The sequence below is a fragment of the Rousettus aegyptiacus genome, unplaced genomic scaffold (genome assembly GCF_014176215.1).
Source record: "Rousettus aegyptiacus isolate mRouAeg1 unplaced genomic scaffold, mRouAeg1.p scaffold_m13_p_1, whole genome shotgun sequence".
Lineage (NCBI taxonomy): Eukaryota > Metazoa > Chordata > Mammalia > Chiroptera > Pteropodidae > Rousettus > Rousettus aegyptiacus.
Genome location: NW_023416284.1, coordinates 124626399 through 124640521, shown reverse-complemented (window position 1 = coordinate 124640521; position 14123 = coordinate 124626399). Strand labels below are relative to the sequence as shown.

The following is a 14123-nucleotide window of genomic DNA, read 5'->3' as shown; positions in this document are numbered from 1 at the left end:
TAGTTATAATTTAAAATATTAAAATTAAATATAGTCAAATATAGTGTGTCATTATTAATTAAAAATAATAATTATTAAATTCATTTCTAATCAAGTTCAGCAAAATCTATTTTCTGAAATTATACTCATAAGTACATACTGTACTCCAAATCACTCACCTTCTCAGAAAATGTAATATCTGAATACCCATCTTAAGCTTTTCTAAACCCAGAAACTTAAACCTACTAGCTACTGATTCTATTCTTGTGACTTATGCATGGATTTTCTTTGGCAGCCCAATAAAACCTCACATGTTGAAATAATTTATTTCTGAACCTAATATCCCTCCGCAAATTCTTCCATTTGATTAAATTATTTTCTCTTTATCATCTCATAGACATTCTAACAAAAAGGAAAATTTCTCATTTCTGCAATTATCAGAATAAATTAAATGAAGGAACTTGAGAAGAGGTGGGAGAGAGGAACGGAGAATTAACTTTCATAAATTTCTTATATGTTATATATGGATCAAATAATTTAAAGATAGCTTCTTAGGAATTTTATTTGTAGTATAGTTACAATCTATTTAAGAATAGATTAGGTTCCAAAGAGCTGTTTCTCACTCCAGGTGCTTGAACTTCTAAGGTGATCCTCTACAAACAGGCCCTGAAGCCATTGGGTGGTGGGTGCCAGCAGAGTTGAGGTCCTTTTTGCTGGGCTCTGTAGCGTTTTTTATACCTCTAAAGTTTACAGGTTAACAGAGAAGTTTTTTTTTTTCTGAGTGCAAACAAGGAACAGAGTACAGAGTCCTCTGGAGTTGAAATTAAGTGACAGACATTTAACCAGGAGCAGGTGGAGGCATCAGCTCTCCCTCTGTCTCTTTCATTCTGAAGCACTTTCCTACCACAGAAGAAACTGGAAATGCCTTGCACAGGACTTACTGCTTTATCTCATCTTCGTTGTAGCCATTCTAGAAAAGAAGGGAAAGGAAATCCCCTGCAAACTCCTTCTCACATCTGTGTATCTCTCAACACCACTGATACTCTGGTATAAATGAACTAGCAAGAGAGGAATTACTGAGACCAGAAGCAGAACATTCTACCTGTCTTGGAAGACCAATGGAAGAACCAGGTACTTGGCACCAAATGACTAAGTGTTAAATGGAATGAACTGATAGTTCTCAAAAGGGAGTAGATGGGTTATAAATATATGATGAAGTTAATGAGAAACTCACTATAGAGAAGCACATAGTGTCACAGTATGCACTGGTAGACACAATGTGCCTCCTGAGGCGTTTTCCACTTAGCTTTGTCTTTTTGCACCTTGGGTGCTAGGCACCAATTAAGTCCCTTTTTTATCTGATTACCTATGGTAGGATATCTGTTTCATTGTTTACATTCCTATCACCCACAAGCTTGCCAGTGCCTTTTTGTGAAAAACCAGGACCACAAATTTTCTACCTCTCTGACTCAGGGTATATCTAGATTTAAAAATCTATGTTTACACCCAAAGGTACATACTCTGCGTAGAACATCACCTTAGCAACTGTCATATAATCTGACCCTGGAAGAGAACAAATGATGACTATTTACTCTTCATCATCCCACTCACATTTTTGAAAGTCAAAATAGAAAGCACTTACAAAAACAGCACTGAATTGAGTAAATAGCCTAGTAGTGGTGATGACTTACTCAAGTGTTACTCAAATCTAAGGAAGGCGTAAAAGTGTTTTAACACATTTCTTCTAAACAAGAGAACTTTAACCTTTTCAAGTCTACAATAATTATTTTATATAATTCAACTGTACGCATAAGAAATATCATGTCAACATGGGGTTTAGTGTTTGTGTCAAATCTAAAAGCCCAGGATCTATTTCACAGAGCACATTCAAAGGTCAAAGCCAGGAGAACACACTACATGGGAGGCCTGTTCAGACATCCAAGTTCTGGATAATATTGAAAAGACTCATAAATTTGGAAGGGAAACCCAGAATATTCCCTAAAACCTAAATAAATTATTTCCAAAGTTCCCTTTGGAAATAATTGAAAATAATACTAGTACAAACTACAATCTAATATCAAGAATTAATCAACAAAAAGAGTAAGAAATTCAGCTAGCGTAAGCAAACTAACATGATTTGAAATTCAGACAACCCCATTTGAAAAGGAAAATAAAGAAAACAGACTTTAATTCACGTCCAATCTCCCTGTCCAACTTCCACTTTTGATTTACACATTGCGAGTTCTTCAATTAGAAAGGAATAAGGGCTCAGCAAAAAGATGAGATGGCCACAAGAATGCTGGGAGAACAGTCAGCTGGGGTCTTTTGTACCAGTCATGGACAATTTAGAGTCTGAGAGAACCTAAAAACATACAAGTTCTGACCAGAGCTCAGCCTATGAATCCTTTTGGCGCCTTGCTGACACTTCTTGAGGAACAAATCCAATTGTGTTGCATAGGGATTTGCCAGATGAACAAAAGCTTCCACTGTAAGATCCCATATGCTGTGCAGAAGTTGCCAAATTTCCTGGAGTTTTTATTAAGTATTTCAAATAGCCCAGAGAGAACATTCAGTTGCCACAGTCTTTAGCAGCACCGCACTTTTTCTAAGCTACAAAAAAGTGAAAAGGCCCAAGGATGTCTGAACCTCTCTGGAGGAAGTTCTAAAGTGGAGAAATAAAGGTAATCCAGTGAATTGCTGATGCTTCGGCTAAAGAGTTTTCAAGGTGAAAATGAAAGTGTCTACATGGAAACTACTGCTAGTTTAATTTGAGTGACTTCAGAGCAAACAATTCATTGCTAAAATAATTACAAATATCATTATTTTTTTCCCATGAAGAGATGAAAAACACACACACACACACAAGCAAGCACCCTTTTCTCTAAGGTATAGCCATCCATGCTTCTTACGTGGAGGTGAGCAGCTATCCCCCAAAACCCCCATGCTCGGGCCCACAGCATGTCACAATTCATGCTATGGAAGCTCCAGAAAAAGGGGGAAAAAAATGTTCTTGATGAAGAGACTCAAGTGCCTTTGGAGAGTTTTAAAATAGATTTCCTCTCCTTTCTGTTTCAGTAAAAAAATCAGTATTATATATCACAGTAAGAATGTTCAAATACATGAACATTCACTACTAGAAAAGCTATCATATCTGCTGCCCCCTTGCTCCATATCACTCTTTAGCCTCTTATTCTGCTTTATATTCCTATAGCACTTTTTATTATTTAATCTGTTAGATGATTTTACATCTGTTTATTGTGACAGTAAAGACTTTGTTTTATTCACAGTGAACAAAACATCTCTAGAACCTAGATTATGCAAGATACATATTAGGTACTCAATATAGTGCCTTTTAATAAATGAATATGTTAGATTTATATTCTCATTCCTATTTCATAAGAAGAAGAAAAAATTTAAACCTGAGGCTTGGAAACATTAAGTAACACACTTAAGGACATATAGTAATATGGCAGAGCCGCTTGCTTTTCCCCAACTGCGACAACTTTAGCTACTGGAAGAAAAAATTCATTCAGCAGAATTGATGTTATACTTGAGAGAACACATAGTTTAGATCTTTAACATTCACTACGTATTTTATATCCATCGATCATTTACTAGCCAATATAATCTGTGAGGGATTCCTCAATAAGGATAATTTCCAGGAAAATCCTAGGACTGATTTTTAGACCTTTATTTTGCATGCACTTTGAAATGAACATTGATCTTTGGATGTCAATAAAGGTTAAAAACAAACAGGTGATGATTGGCCCACCATTTGGGGAGGATGGCTCAACAGTGATGATGACAATGATAACAGTAAATATATGTACAGCACTGACTGTGGACTCAGCGCTGTTCTAGCTATACAGCAGTGACAGCAGTCACTTACTCAAGTTATCTGCACAGAAACCCTATGATATGTACACTATTATTATCCCCACTTTGCTGATAAGGAAACTAAGGCACCGAGGCGTTAAGTAACTTGCTCAAGGACATACAGCTAAATAGTACATGGTTGAGCCAAGATTCAAACCCAGGCAGTCTAGCTTGACTGTGCTTAAGCACTACACTCTCCTGCCTCAGTAAAAATGGCATTGTATCTTTAAGTAGCAAGTCACTTATCAAGACTTGGTCTCATAAACTACTTAAGTATTAGTTGAATTAAAGCAATTAGCAGGACTGACATTTTGTTTAACAACTATGTTAAGGAATTCTGATTGATGAAACAGTCACATCCTAGAGAAAGATTCCTAGACATGTACCAATAGGTCCCTTTCTGTTCAATTCTCATTCACCACTTGAATGAATACACCGAAGGCAGGATCATCTAGTTTGCTAATGACATCAACTTGAACTCTGCAAAGGTATGGAATGATACAAATTAAAAAAAATTTGCGTGACACACCATTGGAAGCAGAGTGGCAGAAGATTCACAGAACATCATAACCATTCTTGAATTCTCCACCAGCATCACTGCTCTTCTCTTTCTCTCTCCTTGAGCACTGCATCCTTTCCTTAATTTTAGGCTACAGCCTACATCTTGGCCTAGTGACAATTTGACACTTGCAATGGGTTTGTTGTAATTCAGGGTTACTGTTGGTTGGCAGTGGCCTTTGTGTTCCCTGCTCCTTTCTCAATACCGAACATATTTTCTGTTAACCAGGAGGATAAAAATGAAAAAGCAAAGGCAAATTATTTTTTTAATTCCCTGCTCTTTTGTGACACTTCAGAAGTCACTCTATTATAGTTTTTTTTCGTAAACCTCATTCCGTTCCCACGTCATCTTCTGCACACCTTAATATTTAATATTTGGTCAATTTAAATGCAAACATTCTTGGTAGTTCCCATTTAAAAATAAAAGATGACTCACCAGGCTTTTCTTTTTCTGTAAACACTGATTGGTGCAAAACACTTGAGCCCTGTGTGTTTTCAATGTCTCTGACTTCCAGATGTTCCTGCTTGATAGGGGAGGTTTATCAGCTAAAGCCGTATAGCATTGGGTTGAGAATAAGCCTTGTTATTGAAAGAAGAGTTGCATTTTTCTTATGGACAGGTGGAAGCCTCCTCGCCTTGGGGCTGGAGATGCGCCCTCTCCTGGCGCCACATCTGCTCCGCATGTCTTCAGTGCTTCTGCACGCACAGCTAAAGTTGGAGGCAGCTTAACGAAAGTAAATGAATGAGAGGCAGTAGTTAATGAATTCCGGAAATTTTACCATTTCCCTAACAGAGCTCAGCATATATAATAGTGCTCTTTCTCCCTGACACATCTGCCCTGTCCACCTGACCCGAGTCCTGTGCCATTAGGAAAATGACACCCGCAAGTCCCCACGAGTACTGCAGAGAAATTTGCTAGAATTGTTTTTTTACTGGGTTTGACACTGACTTGAGGGGGCGGGCTTCTAAGTTACCTTTAACAAATGTCACTATTTATTAATGCTTCTCCTTATCTAACGCAGTTCGTTTATAACCGCACCTGGGAACAAGGCAGTTGAGCTCATTTCTAAAGAAAAAGGAAGGGGGCCACTGGAAAATGTTTCCTCTTGGACAGACATTCTGATGAAAAGTAGCTTGGTGCACGTCCAGATTTCTCTCTCTTGCTGAATTTTTAATCTTGTTTCTCTTGGATGAGCCTCCACTTATCTGGGTTTGACCACTGACACATGCGCAGGAGTTATTCTGTTCTGAAACTGTAGATTTGTTTGAGCGGAGCAGACGCTGCACCTGGAAAAACTGGCGAGGTAAACTGCAGTATTGTTTTATTAACTCCCTAAGCACAGTTTCTATTCTTTACAACTTTCTTGAGAAATTGCGCTAATAATAAAACACGTTTTCAGCGAGCAATTACAATTCACAGACTTTTCCTTGCTTTGCTGAAAAGGCATTACCTTCAAATGGATGCCAAATAGCGATGCCGTGCATTCAAGTAGGGAAGGGAGTTATGTGCTTTAGAATTACCTAAATCACTCCTGTAATTTGCAGTGCCAAAGAGGGAGTAAATGTCCTCATGTAAAATTCAAAAGAAATACTGGGACAATATCTCCCATAGCAACAGCTGTTTTAGAAGTTCCCGCATGATTAACAAGCATCTGTCTGTTTCATCTTTTCCTTTGTTTAAAATCAGACCACAGCCTGCTCAATCTGCAGGTCAGAAGAGTACAAAGACTTTTACAAAGAAAAATGTGATTACTATGGATTTATTTTTCTGATGAGTTCAATTATTTGCCATATTGTCCATCTGCTTTTAATTACTAGTTAATGATGATTAAGCGAAGAAGCCGATTGTTTCAGAGAATCAGAAAATATTAGTAAATCAAGATGCTGTATCTTGATTAGTATTTACATTAATTAATTGACTAGAATGTATTTCAATCTTGTAATAGCTGCTAGAATTTATTGCCAATGTGTAATGCTATCAAGACATTTGACTTCTGAGTCAATAGGCATATTTCACAGCTCGAGTTCTCCAGGCAGTACACTCTGAGATGGAGTGTTTATTTGGGAGTGTTCCTGGAATCAACACCTGTGGAAGGGAGAAGTAAGTAGCAGAGAAATTGAGCTGTCTACAATCCCAATGCCACCAAAAGCCTCGGCTGATCTCGTTACGGAAGCTCTGGAGCTACCAAACCCTCAGATACCAGCTGGGCCTTCATGAGCAACATTGACCAACCATTGGATGTGGGCTGCTCAGGGCAGGGAATTTGACACAATTCCCAAGGAACACTGATAGCTGATAATCTTCTTTTAGTAGCACTGCCATCAGCTAAGAGAATAATTTCTGTAATCCAAAAGAGGAATCCAGGTGGTACATCACATAGTTACCACACTATATATGCATAACATGTAACACTGATTATCTTTTCAATAAAAGACACAAATTAAAGGCTATAACACTCAAACTAAATCCAATCAATCAATATTACACAAAAATGACTAAATGTTTTTGGGCTGAAAATAAAGCATCAGCTAGCTCAGAGTTACAGGATCTACTAGTTCCCTAATATATCTGGAAAAAGAACAAATTTAAATGTGTTGGATTCTCATAAAAAAAAAAAACAAATGAAATAACCACCTCTGAAAATGAAAAGGTATTAAAATATAATTACTCAAAGCATGTCGAGATTAAAATACTTTCTTGTGTCATTGTCTAAAGTAAACTCCCATGCAGAGGTATTTTAATTATCCCGCATCCACATGTACTGTAAATGTGTTTAACTTGATAAATGTATCTTCTATAAATGTTCTGTGTTAATGCAAATGCCAGCTATATTAATTATCATTTTAGAGTCTGCCTTTGATTAAATTATATGTGTTTGAAATACATTTTATATACAAAAATATTTAGTTTCATTTATGAATATTTATCAACAGCATTATTCAACGATTTTTGTACCTTTATTTAATAGCAATAAAATGTAAACATTGAAGAACATGGGGAGTTAATATATAGATTTTTTTTTTATAAAGAAGCATTTCATAAAAGCTAAGCATTTGATTAAAAAACGGGCAAAGAATCTGAATAGGCATTTCTCAACAACACGTATGAATAGCCAGCAGGTACTTAATAAGGTGCTCAACATCACTAATGAACAGGAAAATGCAAATCAGAACCACAATGAGCTATCATCCCTAATCTATTAGCATGGCTGGAATCAAAAAGACAAGAAACAACAAGGGACCACTTGAGCACTGTTGGTGGAATTTTAAATTGGTGAAGCCACTACTAAAAACAGTATGGAGTTTGCTCAAAAATTTTAAAATAAAACTGCCAAAGGACCCAGCAATTCCACTTTCTGGCTATTTATCTAAAGAAAACAAAAACATTAATAATAAAAACTATATGTACACCTATGTTTATTACAGCATTATTTACAATAATCAAGGTATAGGAACAACTTAAGTGTCCTTTGATGGATGAATGGATAAAAAAATTGGTGTATTGATATAATGGAATATTATTCAGCCATACAAAAGAAGAAATTCTTGTTATTTATGATGACATAAATGGACCTTGAGGACATTATGCTGAATGAAATAAATCAGACAGAGAAAGGCAAATACTGTATGATCTCACTTGTATGTGGAATCTAAAAAAAAACCCAAACTCATAGAATAAGACAATATACTGGGGGTTGGAGGGGGGGAGCAAAATGGGTGAAAGAGAACCAAAGGTAAAAACTTCCAGTTATAAAATATTTAAATAAGTCCTGGGGATGTAATGTACAGCATGGTGATTATAGTTAATAACACTGTATTATGTATTTGAAAGTTGCTAAGAAAATGAACTTTCAAAGTTCTCATTATAAGAAAAAGTTTTTTAACTATGTATGATGATGATGTTAACTAGACTTATTATGGTGATCATTTTGCAACAAATACAAATATTGAATCATTATGTTGTACACCTAAAATGACTATAATGTCATATGTCAGTTTTATTTTAATAAAAAAAGCTAATCATAATATCTTAAGTCACTACATACTTGAGCGAATCATCATTTATATGATATAATTAAGAACCTCTATAAATATATTATATTGAAAAGTCAGTTATATGTAGTTAATGTTTAAATGGCATTGCAAGATAAAAAAGACATGAAGAAAATATGTGACTCTCTTTTGTGAGATCTAGGAGACCAAGACAGGGTCTGCATCTGTTCTGCTCACCACTGGATCCCTGGGCCTTAACAAAGATCTGACACACAGCAGGCCTTTAGTAAAGATTTGGGGAATGTTGAAAGGATTATGAATCTCAGTTTTTTCAAAAACAAAAACAAATTGGTTTCCCTTTCCAAACATGATGGAACGCTGGGTATTAGTCATTTTCCAGTTTAAAAAGTTGAAAATAAACTATTTTAAATGGTAAATTTGAACTTACATATTCACGTTTGTCGATGTAGTCCTTTTTTTTCTGTTATTTTACAGATCAGGACAGATTCTCTTTCCTCTTAAAAGTAAAAGATTTATTTCCATTGGAAGAATATCAAGATGAAATTCGGTTCCAATTTTAATACCATGTTATCTAAAGAACATACTAGATAGTAAGTGCTAAATGTTTTAGAGAGATTAAAATTTTGTAGGCAAGTTTAATGAAAACAATATCTAGAATTCTTATCTATTTGCTCTATATCTGTTCACTCCCAAACTTCCCAAAATGTTCTTCAAATCCCAATTAATCACTCCAAAAATAAGTAGGAAAAATTTAAAGAAAATAATATAGAATATATATGTGTATAAACAGCATTGACAAAAGTTAGTCATGTTATTACAAAGCACCAAGATAAACACAGAATGAATGCAACCCTAAAAAGTTGCAAATGAGTATGTTTTGCCGATTTGTAAGTACCAAAATCCAACCACCCCCAGGTCTTCAGTACTATGGTTACTAACCTTTTTTTTAGAAATAGAAACATAGCCACTCTGTATTTATGTTCTATTAGTGGCTGAGTTTTGGAAGTCAGGCCAAGAGGATTCCAGAAATGAAAAGAAAAAAAAAAAAGAAAAAAAAAGATTTTGTATGAATCATCTGTTATGAGTCTCCATAAATCTACATCATTACCAAAATATGACCAAAATTGCTATGTAAATACCCAAGAATTAGAACAGAGGAGAGGAACACGGTATTATGTCAGAATTCAATTAGTTCTAATATGGTAGGAAAGCCACATTCATCTGGGAGTATACGAAAATTTTTTGTTGTTTTTGTTTCTTTGCTTGTTTATTTTTTTAATGATATGTTGACTTGAGTATAAGCCTGAGTCAGGAAAAGATTCATGGCACAGGTTTGCACACCATATTGTGACCACCTCACTCTCTGGTTATGTGTTCCTAACTTCCCCGACCCCTGCATTTTAAGGCTTAATTTAAAAATTGTCAGTGCTTTTAGAATATATGTAGGCAAATTATCATTAATTTTAATCATAGTCCTCAAAAAAATAACTTTCCATTAATTTTTAATATATGTTAGCCTAATTTTCCTCTAAAAGTTCTTCAACTGAATTGTATACTCATTACTAAAGTTTTAAATACAAATAAATGTCTCATTTCCTTGAGTTTAAAAGTGGCTAAAAGTCACTTGGGAAAAAACGTCGTTTTGACATTTTTTTCTAATATTTTACTTCTAATTTTATGACTTTCAAAGATTTTATTTAAAAAAAAAAACTTAGAAAAAATTACTCTAGATATTTGGATAGTGATATTTTATATTATTTCCATTAATTTATTACCCAGTACTTACATCATCTATTAAAAGCCTAATACTGTGCATGCGTACACACACACACACACACACACACACACACACACACACCTCACAGCATCGTCACCTTTTAGGAGCCTAATAAATGTTATGTCAGAATATAGTGACAATTCCTTCTAGTAATATGAATTAAAACCCACAGATAGGAAGCCTAAGTGGAAAATAAAGTTATTTCTTTAACTGATCATCTAAAAGATGTCACTCCGAAACAATTTGCTGAGAGAGAAACATTTAAACAGAATTCACTGGCTCAATTCCAAGACTAGGATGATGTTAGTGAAAATATGATAGAACCATATATAAAGGATAGTTTTGCAGTAGAGCATAATTGGATTGAAAATCTTAGTAAAGGTGAAAAGTGCTGAGCACTTTGTATGCATGGTAAATTCTGCCATGACCTTGATATTTACATTATTCTGGGATTAAAAGTAAAAAGTAGATGAAATTTTTTCATTGGCTTATGCACTATTTTAGAAAAAAGTCGCTATAAGTATGTGGAACAGTTAAATAACATGAAGTGCTGTATGATTAATGACCATACTAAGTACTATAGACTAAAAACTAACAGAGTTCAGAAAAGCAGGCCAGTAATGTGATCTCGAATAGTTATGAAAAGGCTTCACAGAGATGGTGGACTTGAACTGGATCATGAAACTTGGTGAGAATTTGATAGTCATATTTAAGAAGGGAGGATATTCCCACCATTTATTTATTGTGCTTTTTGGCACAAATTACATGAATCTCCTTAGTTGCATTAAATGCGATGAGCACATAAAGTTGTAGAACACCATACTGAGGCAATTAACAATTATACTTACTTAAGTTTATCTATTATGAATAACACTTACAGTAAGTTAATTAATGATATTTTCAGTACTGTATGATTTCATGTTTATGGAGTTCAAAAACAGGCAAATCTAATCTACTGATATAAATGTCAAATTAAATGACTACCTTGAGGCAGGAGGATGTTGACTGGGAAAAGAAACAAGAGAAACTTCTGGGATGCTGAAATATTCTTTGTCTTGATTTGGGTAGTGGTTGTAGATGCATTTAAAAACTCACTGAACTCTACAGGTATGATTTGTGCATATACAAACGTACTATGCATGAGTTACATCTCATTAAATAAATGAGTAAGGGTCATTGTCCATGGTAGGATAAAGGGTTATTTAGAATAATGTAAATTTAGCATTAGAAAAATTTTTCAAGATTACCTATCTCAACTTTGTCCTTTACAGACGAGGAAACTGGCAGCAGATGCAGAGACTTGCCCTAGGTCACAGAGACATGCAGAGGCTGAGATAAGTAACAGTTATTGGAATCTTTTCCATTCTTTGGTCATGTCTACCAAATATATTTCATGTGCCACATAATTCTAAAAAGAAGATCTAGATGTACCATTGCATTATTAGTAATATTTATTTACCAGTTTCCATATATTTCTCATATTGGTCACATTTAATTTTTCTCTTTATTCTTGGCATCTATAAACTGAATTATTTAAAGCTTTCCTTTATTCTTCTTCTTTCCTTTCATACCTACAATCTAATATTTTTCCAAAAGGTGCTATTTTACATATATTAATTTAATCTTATTTATTTCATAGAAATTCAGTAACTGTACTTGTTCTTAGAAATCAAAGAAAATTCCTCTTTTCCCAAGAAAACTCTTTGCCTGAGTTATTTTATCTTTATCATTTCACTATTTTTAATACTTATTATCTTTGCTCTTTTGCTCTGTAGATAAAGAAGAAGATAATGTAGATATCAATATGGATGACTTCACTTTAGATAGTTGTTCCTCTCTAATCCTTTCACATAATTTATCTGCCACTGATCTTTTTCTAAAACACTGTTCACATTGGTATTCCTCTTCTTACCTCCTTCCCCTATTCTCAACTACTTCTGAGACCTTGACAATAACACCTGCCCATGAGAAAACTGCTAAGTGTTTTATCTTAGAATGTTTTTTTCTATTCGAATAGCTCTCAATTCAAAACTTCATTCTCTAAATTTACACGGTGCCAGAAGTGTTTTTATTTTTATTTTTTACAGGGGTGTTGATTCTTCCTAGATATGTTAAGATTCATTGAGAAACTTTAGACAAGTATACATGTCATGATACAAGTGAATTACCTGCAGAACAATCCTTTGGCATATTCATAAAAAACTGTAAAATGATCCAAGTACAAATATTCCTGGCATAACTAGATGTAAGGTGTGGGTACATTTATTGTGGTCATATTCATGGATGACTACAATCTAAGTTTCTGTGGGGTTTTGTTTTGTTTTGTTTTTGTTTTGTTTTGTTTTTTTAACAAAGCCTATTGTTTTGCCTGTCATTGAAGGTATTGTTATCTGGTAAAAGTCATTCTACTAATCTTCAGAAGAACAATTTATGGTCAAAAGGAGCAGACACCAGAAGATAGCTATCCACTGAAAACCTTTCCCTGAGCCAATTTGTTTCCTATTCCTCTATGTTAACATAAGTATGACAATTCAGATAAAAGCAAATTTAGACACCTTTTGATGGGCTGTGCCAGATTCCATCCACCCCTTCAGATCCACTTTACACCCTTATCCACCCTGCATTGTGCTCAGGAGGCTAATTTGGATAAATCTTATCAAAGACTCCCCCGCCCTCTGCCTTCCTATTGTGTTGGTTGGTGGAAACATCAGTAAAATATTAAAGAATGAAGTCTGGGCACTTTTTCCCTGTCTCCTTCAGAGGAGAATCACCGCAGCTCACTGAATCCCTTGAATGAAGGTCACGTTCTGTTAGGTTGTCCTTTCCAAGCAGTCTTCTGTCTCTAGATTCTTTCAAAGTGTCCTCCCCTCACTCCTTCAGGCACAGGAATAATTACAACATCTCCACCAGCCCTGTGTCCTAGATCAGGGGTCTCCAACCCCTGGGTCATGAACTGGTATGGGTCTATGGCCTGTTAGGAACCAGGCCACACAGTCGGAGGTGAGTGGCAGGTGAGTGAGTGAAGCTTCCGTATTTGCAGCTGTTCCCCAGCACTAGCATCACCACCTCAGCTTCGCCTCGAATCATCAGGCATTAGATTCTCAGAGGAGTACCGGTCCCTGGTACCAAAAAAATTATATATGGACAGCTGTCCTAGATTACCCACATGGTTTCCCTGTACCCTACCCACATCTCTTTAAATAACCCCTTTATTACACTCTTTTGAAATTACACAATCTGAATATGTCATCTGTTATGTGCAGGGACCTTGACTAATAATTGAGTCCCATTGAGAAAATAAGAGTCACAATGGAAATCTGGTCCATCTTGAATGAAGAAACATTTGGTTTGCCTCCCAAGCTCCAAGCAAGCAAAGTAGTAATGTGTTAAGTGAGTACCAGGCTGTTATCAACCAAATTGTTAATCCAAACCCTCTGCCCCAAATCTCTTGATGGCAATCACCTAGTACAAACCAGAGTGTTTTATCTGCAACGAATTAAGTGGCTGTGATATATTACAAGCTTGTCTATAACTTCGTTTTAGGGGAAATTACTTTAAATTATAAGCCCCTAAAATTAAATAATATGTTTAGTCGTTCAGTCTGCCCTAGGTGGTAGATTTATGAACTAACTCATGAAGGTGATGACTAATGAGAAAGTGAAAATCAGCCCTGCTGATACTTAAACTGTGATATTTCTAACAGAATATCAACAGTGTTTCCCATTAGACATAGACGAGGTCAATGGATGACAATATTTTTAACATGACATATCCGAGACCACATTGTAGTTGTGAAATGACTGATACCTTCTTCTGAGTCGACTGTTGCTTCCCCCACATTGACATCTGCAGCCCCACTTCACTCCTCTTGCCTCCTGCACGAAGATCACTGAGATACCCAGTTGCTGAACTGCCCCAC

At 35.4% G+C, this 14123-nt stretch overlaps 1 long non-coding RNA gene across 2 annotated transcripts in view; it reads right to left on the bottom strand.

The window, feature by feature from the left end:
• Positions 1-7774, bottom strand: part of LOC107513204 — an 83632-nt gene extending 75858 nt beyond the window's left edge. Inside the window, exons 1-2 of one of the 2 annotated variants that reach the window (XR_001597492.2) lie at positions 5453-7774; positions 4850-5137 (exon numbers count right to left, since the gene is read on the bottom strand). This is a non-coding gene — a long non-coding RNA (uncharacterized LOC107513204). Of the gene's footprint in view, positions 1-4849 lie in introns of both variants that reach the window. The other variant, XR_004950554.1, reaches the window with a different exon arrangement.
• Between the last annotated feature and the right edge of the window lie 6349 nt (positions 7775-14123).